This window comes from Nilaparvata lugens, chromosome 9 (assembly GCF_014356525.2).
Source record: "Nilaparvata lugens isolate BPH chromosome 9, ASM1435652v1, whole genome shotgun sequence".
Taxonomy (NCBI): domain Eukaryota; kingdom Metazoa; phylum Arthropoda; class Insecta; order Hemiptera; family Delphacidae; genus Nilaparvata; species Nilaparvata lugens.
In genome coordinates, this window is record NC_052512.1 from 21,807,255 (window position 1) to 21,819,814 (window position 12,560).

General features: G+C 41.0%; 1 protein-coding gene across 2 annotated transcripts in view; it reads left to right on the top strand.

Moving 5' to 3' along the window:
* Positions 1 to 12,560, top strand: part of LOC111059875 (MATH and LRR domain-containing protein PFE0570w-like) — an 82,633-nt gene that overhangs the window by 43,142 nt on the left and 26,931 nt on the right. The gene's annotated exons all lie outside the window — the stretch shown is intronic.

Below are 12,560 nucleotides of genomic sequence, written 5' to 3' on the forward strand. Positions count from 1 at the left end.
AATGAATGAGTTATTTTTATTCTCTTGTGATATTATTCATTCAATTGGGCTTTTTTTAGTAGAGGGTGGTTCGGAATCGACCTAAAACTTTTCATCACTCATCATCACCCTTATTACCAAACGCATTACCAAAGAACAATCTTACTATTATTAAGATACAAGCTGTTTATTCTCTTGTTCTTGAAATAAATGAATTTAAGGTGCTTTCACAATGTGGTTAAGAGTAGCCTATCTTAATAATTTAAGGTGATAAAATAAATGACAAGTACAGGTAGGCAAAATGAATACAACTGAATAGGGTTAGGCTACAATCTTGCATTTTCATTTTTTGAAATTTTTCATGAAGTCTCTGTAGTCTAAAAGTTATCGAGTCATTAACATGAATGACAAGTGGACAGTAAGTAAGAAAATTAATCAAAGTGTTTTATCAGAGCATGATTCTTAAATTTCAAGGCACTTTCAGCATCATAACATAAACATAACCAATTCTTACAACATGCAACTGTCACTGCCAATCAACAAAAATCAAAATCAAAATATCGTATCGTTGTCAAATCAACAAACTATCGTTTCTAAGCAACTTGGATATCGATATAAGTATCCATGACATCATTTTATCATGACTTCGTGACTCTGCTCTCCTCCGTGTGAAAAAGTGGTCACCGTGTATCAGAGCCATGTATCATTCCCATTTGACTACTGGGCGCTAATTGTGTATGTCCTATTTATGTCCTATTCCTGTGGGAATCTCCAACTTGCGCCCAGCCGAGCAATGGTTCAGTCTTTAGGTGCCATTTAGTTACGTCAGTGCATATGTCGCACTGTGCATAAGATAGGGAAAGACTGTATATGGGGACTGTAAACAAACCAATAACACAGAATTGATGGCTTTGCTTCATGTACCTTATTGGGCTATGAAATGGTAATCATCCAAATGTTCATTGGCGTAAAATAATCCAAGAAGATGGATATAGTTATTTTCCTACAGATACCCTGAAAAGTGACCATTTCTGCACTGATTGCAGGCCACAAAGAATCACTTTTCCACACTAGTGCGCAGAGTGAGTACTTTGAGTACTCCAGATTTGCAGCATGACAACGCTTAATAATTAGTAGGTAATATGAAGCACCAGTGCAGCAAAATCAAAATTAAGTTGGTAACTTTGACTTTGGTGCACGTTATAATAATATTAAGGACATCGTGGACAGCAACATGAGTGACAGCCGCCTCTTCATTCAAACCCTACTACATTATTCAATTTGACAATAAATTAAGGTTTTTATTAATAACAGCATCACACACACAAACATTTGATGGATTTCAGCCATCATTTTACCCATAATTACCCACTTTTCATATTCAATGGTAACTGTAGGAAAAATTTGATGTGAAATACGTGCGCAAAGTTCCTCTGCTGCACTCAAGAAACCATTCCGCCCTCGCCTACGGCTCGGGCGTAAATAGTTATTTGTGCAACTAGTGCGCAAAGTGACAGTTTGCTGCACCAAAAAGAAACGTTTACGCACGAGCCGTAGGCGAGGGCGTTATGGTTTCTTGAGTGCAGCAGAGGAACTTTGGACACATATTTCACATTAAATTTTCCCCTACAGTTACCATTCAATATGAAAAGTGGTTGATTATGGGTAAAATAATGCCTGTAATCCATCAAATGTTTGTCTGTATTGTCACAAAGTGAATTTTTGTGACGGATTGAGAGCCGTCGTCCAGCGTAAAATTAGCGAAATTATTCTATTTTAGAATAGGAATAGGATCGACTGCTGGATATATTTTGTTAGATTTGTAGTTGTGTATATGCATTATCACCATCGCTGTCAACCCCTATAAATCATCAGCAACAGATTCATCATAACCAGAAATTTCCAGATCTTGTCTGCCACTCTGAGCGTTCTCGTATCTTGTATTACATTAGCAGCACCCGTATCATCAAAACGATAAGCGGCTACCGAGTCGGGTCGGTATCGTTCTTCATGAAATTTCTGGAATAGAAAGATTGTTTACCGGCCTAATTTAGTTTAGTAATTAGTATCATTGTCATCATTAGCTGCACCCTTAACATCAGGAGTAGCTGAGTCAAACCCTGTCACATGACCAGTGGTGTGATCGTCTTTTCAGACTCCCATTGGTTGGCAATCTCTTTTCCCCCGGCCTCCTAACTTTCAGCGACCCGGTGCTGCTTCAAGAAGACCTGGGAGAGAAGCAGTTGTTCGGTGGTTGAGCATGAGATCGGGTCGCGAATCTCCTCTCCTTATGACGTTCCCGATACTAATTATTATTCTATTTTGTGTTAACATAGAATATTGTAGGACGAGTTCCAAACAACTTGGAGTTAGAACTCCCTTGTGGGTTTCTCTTTCTTCTCAGCTATTTTTCCTGAATTCGTATCACTGGGGGTGAACGTGTTATCCTTGGTTTGAAACCTGTAAGGGATCTCAAGTTTGTGCTACAAATAGTTGAGTGGGAAATTTAGCTAGGCTCTTATAGCAGATTATTTTTGAGGGCTTAATTCTTAAGTCTCGACTCTGTCGCTTCACGACGTTTAAGTTTAGTGCGGGAATTTGTTTGCTATTCTCCATATTTGGCTCTGCAGTGATTCAAGTAACTGTATGTTAGGACTGGTCACTTGTGTGCATTTCCTCTTCTGTAATAAGGTAATCTCAGTTTTAAGGGGTGTATTTTCCTTATTTAATTTTCATATCATTAGGTGGCCCTGTATTTTAACTTATTTAGCAAATTCAGACTTGCTGTAATTCCAAGTAGGAAAAGCCCAATCCTTTTCCTAGAGAACTCAGGTGCAGCTTGAGCTCGTCCTTGTCGAAGTCCCCAGACTGAGGCATCCTTCCTCTTTCTCTCTCTTAACTTTCCCTATTCTATAATCCTTTTAGCTCTCAGGTACAGCTTGAGAACGTCCTTGTTGAAGTCACAGACTGCAACGCTTCCTGCTCTCAGGTACAGCTTGAGAACGTCCTTGTTGAAGTCACAGACTGCAACGCTTCCTGCTCTCAGGTACAGCTTGAGAACGTCCTTGTTGAAGTCACAGACTGCAACGCTTCCTGCTCTCAGGTACAACTTGAGAACGTCCTTGTCGAAGTTCCCAGACTGTGACGCTTCCTGCTCTCAGGTACAACTTGAGAACGTCCTTGTTGAAGTTCCCAGACTGCGACGCTTCCTGCTCTCAGGTACAGCTTGAGAACGTCCTTGTCGAAGTCACAGACGGCAACGCTTCCTGCTCTCAGGTACAGCTTGAGAACGTCCTTGTTGAGGTTACAGACTGCAACGCTTCCTGCTCTCAGGTACAACTTGAGAACGTCCTTGTCGAAGCTCCCAGACTGCGACGCTTCCTGCTCTCAGGTACAGCTTGAGAACGTCCTTGTTGAAGTCACAGACTGCAACGCTTCCTGCTCTCAGGTACAGCTTGAGAACGTCCTTGTTGAAGTCACAGACTGCAACGCTTCCTGCTCTCAGGTACAACTTGAGAACGTCCTTGTCAAAGTTCCCAGACTATGACGCTTCCTGCTCTCAGGTACAGCTTGAGAACGTCCTTGTTGAAGTCACAGACTGCAACGCTTCCTGCTCTCAGGTACAGCTTGAGAACGTCCTTGTTGAGGTTACAGACTGCAACGCTTCTTGCTCTCAGGTACAACTTGAGAACGTCCTTGTCGAAGCTCCCAGACTGCAACGCTTCCTGCTCTCAGGTACAGCTTGAGAACGTCCTTGTTGAAGTCACAGACTGCAACGCTTCCTGCTCTCAGGTACAGCTTGAGAACGTCCTTGTTGAAGTCACAGACTGCAACGCTTTCTGCTCTCAGGTACAACTTGAGAACGTCCTTGTCGAAGTTCCCAGACTGTGACGCTTCCTGCTCTCAGGTACAACTTGAGAACGTCCTTGTTGAAGTCCCCAGACTGCGGCATCCTTCCTCTTTCTCTCTCTTAACTTTCCCTATTCTATAATCCTTTTAGCTCTCAGGTACAGCTTGAGAACGTCCTTGTTGAAGTCACAGACTGCAACGCTTCCTGCTCTCAGGTACAGCTTGAGAACGTCCTTGTTGAAGTCACAGACTGCAACGCTTCCTGCTCTCAGGTACAGCTTGAGAACGTCCTTGTTGAGTCACAGACTGCAACGCTTCCTGCTCTCAGGTACACTTGAGAACGTCCTTGTCGAGGTTCCTAGACTGCGACGCTTCCTGCTCTCAGGTACAGCTTGAGAACGTCCTTGTTGAGTCACAGACTGCAACGCTTCCTGCTCTCAGGTACAGCTTGAGAACGTCCTTGTTGAAGTCACAGACTGCAACGCTTCCTGCTCTCAGGTACAACTTGAAACGTCCTTGTCAAAGTTCCCAGACTGCGACGCTTCCTGCTCTCAGGTACAGCTTGAGACGTCCTTGTTGAAGTCACAGACTGCAACGCTTCCTGCTCTCAGGTACAGCTTGAGAACGTCCTTGTTGAAGTCACAGACTGCAACGCTTCCTGCTCTCAGGTACAACTTGAGAACGTCCTTGTTGAAGTTCCCAGACTGCGACGCTTCCTGCTCTCGGGTACAGCTTGAGAACGTCCTTGTTGAAGTCACAGACTGCAACGCTTCTGCTCTCAGGTAAAGCTTGAGAACGTCCTTGTTGAAGTCACAGACTGCAACGCTTCCTGCTCTCAGGTACAGCTTGAGACGTCCTTGTCGAAGTCCCCAGACTGCGGCATCCTTTCTCTGTCTCTCTCTTAACTTTCCCCATTCTATAATCCTTCTAGCTCTCAGGTACAGCTTGAGGACTCCCTTGCCGAAGTTCCCAGACTGTGGCATCCTCTCTCTTTCTTCCTCTTAATTTTTCCTACCCTGTTTAGCCGCGAGATCTCAGTTCTAGACTAGAGATCGTTCCCGTCGCGGTCTTCAGACCAGCGAGAGGTGTAGGAAACCTTGTGTAGAGCAGGATCTCAGTCACAGATTAGAGATCGACCCAGTCGCGGTCCTCCGACCAGCGAGAAGCTTAGGAGAATCCTTGTAAACCTTTCCCCATCCTCTCACAATAGTCGACATACTGACTACTAATTTAAAAGCGTTTCGGACGATTGAGAGTGATTCCCATACCCTTAAGGGCAGTCACAGATTGGCCCTTAATAACCGGCGCGCAGTCATCAGATTAGCGCGGAAATCCTGTTTAGCAGTTTCAGAATTGCTGAAAATCCTTTCGCAGCTGCAGGCTCGCGATTCAGAAATCCGACACCCGAAACCTCATCCTCTGAGCTTTAATTATCATAAAATTGAAATAGATATACTATCTTTAGCTAGCAGGTTCAGCTTGCTGAGAACTATATCGCGATTCACAGATCGCGAGTTATTGAACATAACCCCAATAGTTACAGGAAGGAACAATCCTATTAACGAATCTCCATTCCCCAGGCCCGATAAAATATTCCCTATACCTCAAACTCGGTATACCATATCCTGTACCTTATACCACTTACGCCTCTCCAATCATATTAATCTAATACCGGGTGCGCAGGTTCAGTCTGCACACCGACAGCCCGCAGTCACAAATTGCGAAAACCGTAACAAAAATTCTATATCATTCCTTGTTGGACTCCATCCCGAATTCCTCCTCCTACAACCTTTATTCCGGGCTTGCAGGTACAGCTTTGCTCGCCATCAACTCGCAGTTGGTTCAGATTCCGTACTACCTTTACAAATATAACTATTTGTGGGGATCTGATATCCGGATCCGTATTCTTGGTTAGGGTTACCTCAATTCTCCCTAACACCCAACCTGAATTCCAAGAGCCGAGGGCCGAATCGGCCAGCAACGGCACGGGCACACACTCTTCCCTTCAAGTTAAATACCTCCCGCCAAAGACAGAGGGTAAAGAATCAGGATAGGGGGAGAAGTGTAGGTCCGGTATCCCCACCAATCAGTACGGTCACCGACCCCGACCCATACGCGGACGTCGTAGCAATACTTCGCAATTATTAGGAAACCTAGAGGGTGGAATAGGACATTCTAATAGTATAATTTTGTTATTGATAACAACTTCAATTTATTTAAACTTGATAATCCCATTGAAAATTAATAATCGATAATTTATTCAAATTAAAAATTAAATTAATCCAATTATTTGAATAATTTTGAGTGAATCTGAATTTCTAAATAATTTTTCAACCAATCAATTATGAATGAAAAAAATATATTTGAAATAATGAATAATTGACCGAGTAAAGTGAGGTCTAAGATTCAAGTCGACGGTTTGGCATTTCTCTTAATGTTTAAATATTTATATGTTGCGCATTTAAGGCAAAACGCGGTAATAAATTTTCATGAAATTTTACAGGATTTTCCTTTTTAAATTGCTTGTCGACGTATATACAAGGTTTTTGGAAATTTTGCATTTCAAGGATAATATAAAAGGAAAAAGGAGCCCTCTTCATATGTCAATATTAGAGTGAAAATCAGACTATAGAATTATTCATCATAAATCAATTCAATTCAATTTATTACTTGTCATGGCTAAACAATGGTAAGCATAGACAATCATAGTCACATACATTCAAATTTCAACATTCATTTACAAAGTAATGCTGGATAAATTTTCAGAATTGTGAAAATATAATATTTGAAAACTTATAAATAATATGTCAGTTACAACTCATACTTATATAGAAACGATAAAATCTGGAAACACTAACATTGCACTCGAAAGTAACACAATAGATTCTTAATACATTTTTTCAGTCTCTCTCTTAGCTTTCCCTATTCTATAATCCTTCTAGCTCTCAGGTACAGCTTGAGGACTCCCTTGCCGAAGTTCCCAGACTGCGGCATCCTCTCTCTTTCTTCCTCTTAATTTTTCCTACCCTGTTTAGCGCGAGATCTCAGTTCCAGACTAGAGATCGTTCCCGTCGCGGTCCTCAGACCAGCGAGAGGTGTAGGAAACCTTGTGTAGAGCAGGATCTCAGTCACAGATTAGAGATCGACCCAGTCGCGGTCCTTCGACCAGCGATAAGCTTAGGAGAATCCTTGTAAACCTTTCCTCATCCTCTCACAATAGTCGACATACTGACTACTAATTTAAAATCGTTTCGGACGATTGAGAGTGATTCCCATACCCTTAAGGGCAGTCACAGATTGGCCCTTAATAACCGGCGCGCAGTCATCAGATTAGCGCAGAAATCCTATTTAGCAGTTTCAGAATTGCTGAAAATCCTTTCGCAGCTGCAGGCTCGCGATTCAGAAATCCGACACCCGAAACCTCATCCTCTGAGCTTTAATTATCATAAAATAGAAATAGATATACTATCTTTAGCTAGCAGGTTCAGCTTGCTGAGAACTATATCGCGATTCACAGATCGCGAGTTATTGAACAAAACCCCAATAGTTACAGGAAGGAACAATCCTATTAACGAATCTCCATTCCCCAGGCCCGATAAAATATTCCCTATACCTCAAACTCGGTATACCATATCCTGTACCTTATACCACTTACGTCTCTCCAATCATATTAATCTAATACCGGGTGCGCAGGTTCAGTCTGCACACCAACAGCCCGCAGTCACAAATTGCAAAAACCGTAACAAAAATTCTATATCATTCCTTGTTGGACTCCATCCCGAATTCCTCCTCCTACAACCTTTATTCCGGGCTTGCAGGTACAGCTTTGCTCGCCGTCAACTCGCAGTTGGTTCAGATTCCGTACTACCTTTACAAATATAACTATTTGTGGGGATGTGATATCCGGATCCGTATCCTTGGTTAGGGTTACCTCAATTCTCCCTAACACCCAACCTGAATTCCAAGAGCCGAGGGCCGAATCGGCCAGCAACGGCACGGGCACACCTCTTCCCTTCAAGTTAAATATCTCCCGCCAAAGACAGAGGGTAAAGAATCAGGATAGGGGGAGAAGTGTAGGTCCGGTATCCCCACCAGTCAGTACGGTCACCGACCCCGACCCATACCCGGCTGTAGCTAGTCCGCGTCGTAGCAATACTTCACAATTATTAGGAAACCTAGAGGGTGGAATAGGACATTCTAATAGTATAATTTTGTTATTGATAACAACTTTAATTTATTTTAAACTTGATAATCCCATTGAAAATTAATAATCGATAATTTATTCAAATTAAAAATTAAATTAATCCAATTAGTTTGAATAATTTTGAGTGAATCTAAATTTCTAAATAATTTTTCAACCAATCAATTCATGAATGAGAAAAATATTATTTGAAATAATGAATAATTGACCGAGTAAAGTGAGGTCTAAGATTCAAGTCGACGGTTTGGCATTTCTCTTAATGTTTAAATATTTATATGTTGCGCATTTAAGGCAAAACGCGGTAATAAATTTTCATGAAATTTTACAGGATGGTATGTTCCTTTTTAAATTGCTCGTCGACGTATATACAAGGTTTTTGGAAATTTTGCATTTCAAGGATAATATAAAAGGAAAAAGGAGCCTCCTTCATATGTCAATATTAGAGTGAAAATCAGACTATAGAATTATTCATCATAAATCAATTCAATTCAATTTATTACTTGTCATGGCTAAACAATGGTAAGCATAGACAATCATAGTCACATACATTCAAATTTCAACATTCATTTACAAAGTAATGCTGGATAAATTTTCAGAATTGTGAAAATATAAATATTTGAAAACTTATAAATAATATGTCAGTTACAACTCATACTTATATAGAAACGATAAAATCTGGAAACACTAACATTGCACTCGAAAGTAACACAATAGATTCTTAATACATTTTTTCAGTCTTATTTTGTTTTTCTCTAATCAGTTTATTAGGGATTGCCAACTATAGGGACACTGGGCTATCAACCAGATTTTCAGTCTTGTCCTGAAAACTGTCAGTGTTTGAGCCTCTTTCAAGTGGTTCGGCAACCAATTAAATACTTTCTTAGCCATATGCTGTGAGCTAGATTTGTAGAAGGTCGTTCTGTGTGGCTCAATTCTCAACGCACCTCTTGATCTTGTGTTATGACTATGGATATTTGACCCTGTTGTCCAATTTGTCTTGTATTTGAAGGCAAAGATAGATACGTTATATATATAAAGAGCAGGGACAGTCATTGTTGCTGCTGATTGGAAGAGAGAAAGGCATGAGGACCTTGGTGGCTCTCTAAATATAATTCGAATTATTCTCTTTTGTGCCCTAAAGACCGGCAGAGAGTTTCCTGAGCCCCCCCAAAGAAGTATTCCATAGGACAGTAGAGGCTCGAAGTATCCATGGTAGGCAGTGACAACTGCATCTCGGTCGAGCATACTAGAAAGCCTTGACACCAGAAAAGCTGCAGAATTCAGTTTTTTCAGGAGTGAATGAATGTGAACAGTCCATGACAAGCCCTGGTCAATTGCCAATCCCAAGAAACCGGCAGAAGAGGAGGACTGCACATCCTCACCATCTATACTGAATTGGACCAAGCTTGGAGGTGATCTATGAATCTGAAATTCAATAAAATATGTTTTGGTAATATCCACCTCCAACTTATTTGCCCTGCACCAGTTGGTCACCTCACAAAGAACAGCATTTCCAGTCAACTGAAGTTCTTCTTTATTTTCAGCCGCTACCAGGAAATTTGAATTGTCAGCAAAAAGAACAGACTTGGCTGAATGAACATTAGCAGGGAGGTCGTTCATATATATAAGAAACAGCAGTGGACCCAGTATTGAACCCTGTGGAACTCCCCTTCATATAGGACAAAGCTTAGATCTAAATTTAGCATTCACAACTGCACCCTCCATACCCTCAATCTCCACAACTTGGCTCCTCCCACTCAGATAGGATCTTATCAAAGATAGGCAGTTACTGTAGATCCCATAGTAATAAAGCTTTCTGATAAGAATCTCATGGTTCAGGCTGTCAAATGCTTTTTAAGATCAACAAAGAAACCCAGTACTTTGTGACCACGATCTAGAGATGAATGAATATTACTTATGAAGTCCTCCAGAGCATCAACAGTTGACTTCTTAGGCTGAAATCCATACTGAGACCCTGAAAAGAGATTGTTTCCCTGAAAGTGTGCAAACAAAAGGTCATAAATTCCTCTCTCCCAAATCTTTGACAATGAGTTCAAGTTAGCTATTGGTCTATAATTATTAACTTCCTTCCGAGAGCCTTTTTTGAAAACTGGTTTGAGTTTGAAAATTTTGAAGCAAGACGTGAACGATCCAGAGGTGAGTGACTCATTTAGTAACTGGGTCACAGGACCACTGACACATTGAAAGAATTCCCTCAGTATCCTTGATGGTATGTCATCTATTCCACTTGACATTTTCTTCTTCAAACCTAACAGCCATATACACAACCTCCTGTTCAGTCCACACTGAGGGCTCGCAAATAACGTCATTTCCAGAATCTGAGTTCGCAAGCAGTGTAATGAAAGAGGGTTTATCCACATGATCATCGTCATGTCCAGAAGAGGCCACTACGGAAAAGTAATCACTGAACGCCTCAGCAACCTCACTCAGAGAGTCAACTGTGATACCACCAGTCTCAATTGGATAGTTGACACCGTTTTTGGAAGGGAGTTCCTTCTTAATCAACATCCAAATCACCTTTGATTTGTTCTCAGCTTCATCAATCAATCTTCTTGAGTAATCTGTCTTGAGAGATCGAATAAGTTGCCTGATTTCAGAGCTGATCACGATATATAGTTCACGATAGAGCTCATTCCAAGGAAATGCTTCCACAAACAAATGAAGGTCTCTCTTCCTATTACAGAGATAACTAAGATGAGCATTTGACCATAATGGTCCTCTATTGTGCTTGTGAACCTTTAACTCTCTCACAGGAAATGCCATTTCAAAAGCCCAACTAAAGCTACTGACAAAGTAATTCATTTTTAGCATCCAGGCACATTTCATCCAGAAAGATAACTTCACATTGGCTAAGAAAGGCTGAGAACTTTGCCTTGCTTCGATTTGAGAAGGATCTCTTCCTAACTAATTCATGAGGATTTGCGGGATGAAGAGGCAATGGAATGATCACTTCCTGAGCAAAGTGGTCAGACAAAGACAGGTTCACAACCCCTGAAGATACAGCGCCGGCAAGGTCGTCAGTAACAAATGCATTATCCAACAAGGAAGAGGAATGTGATGTCACTCGAGTAGGTTCCCTAATAAGATCCTGAAAGCCATAGGCCCCAAATACAGACAACACCTCCCGCTTGGAGCTAGAGTTACACATAAAATTCACATTGAAGTCACCAAGTATAAGTAATCCTTTGAATCTCCTGAATGCGGAGGACAAGAATATGTCAATCTTTTTTAATAAATACATCAATACAACTGTCTGGAGATCTGTAAATACAAACAATTAAAAAACTATTATTTACCGTTACAGCTGTTGTCTCAAAGACCGACTCACAAACACCTGTCAGGGAAAATTCAGAGGATGACAGTTCATGTCTTGCATAAATGGCAACACCACCTCCTTTATGTAATTCTCTATTGAAACAACATACAAGGTTGAAGCCTAACCTTTACTGATTCACTGCCATTTAGCCAAGTTTCAGAAAGGCAAAGGAGGTCAATCCTACTAAGAAGATTATTGGCCTGTAAGCTTTCAATCTGTAGAGCCAATTCTGTATTTTTGTTACAAATACTACAAATATTGTAGTGCAAGACATTCAATGTTTCATGTTTCGGCATGTGCACAACCCCTTCATCTTGTCCCACTTCAGCCTCGGGAGTACAGTCAATGAGATTTGAATACTGAATCTGGTTCACAGGTGCTCCCGTTCGCTTCCTCATTCTAAAAAATTAATAGGTCTGTAAGAAGTCAAGACTGGAATACTCTGGATAATATTATTTTGTGACTCATGGTTGACATGGTCAACTGCTTCATAATTAGATGCTAATGGACCAGGTCCATGACTAACATTTTCCCCAAATCCGTTCCCAACAGAAATGGAAGTACTGTCTTCACCGGTAATAGACAACACCGGTAAGTCACAAAGAGGAGCATCCAATATCTCAGACGATTCAGTTACTGCATTATACTCCCGACCACAGTTATCAATTTTACCTGACCTACCAGCACTTGTACAATCAAGGACACATAGAGATCCAGCGCCATAACAATTTTGTGAATTCTGTCTGCGCTAAGCATTTTACCTCTCTTATTCAAATGAAGACCATGCCTGGTGTGGAATCGCCGCTCAATAGACCACAGCTCCAAAATATTCACTGAGTATAATCTGGGAAACCCTCGTATGATTATATTCATAGCTGCTATAGATCTATTTTCAGTAGAGCTCTCATATAGATCGTAACGATAGGGTATGGTCGATATCAAAGACCTTAAAGAGATATAGACCTTGCATCTTCAAGGTCTTTGGTCGATATTATCAGTTTACTGTTCTTATAGGATTCAATCAGCTGTCGAGTCTACTATAAATTGCATGCCATGACGTATGCAATTCAATACGGTATCTCAATGTAACTTGGCAAAAAATTAGCAGCTGTGTAGACTATAAATTGAGACGGTAGGTGCAATAAGGGCCTATAGGCCTATAAGCCCTTATTGGGGAGAACTCAATAAGTAAAT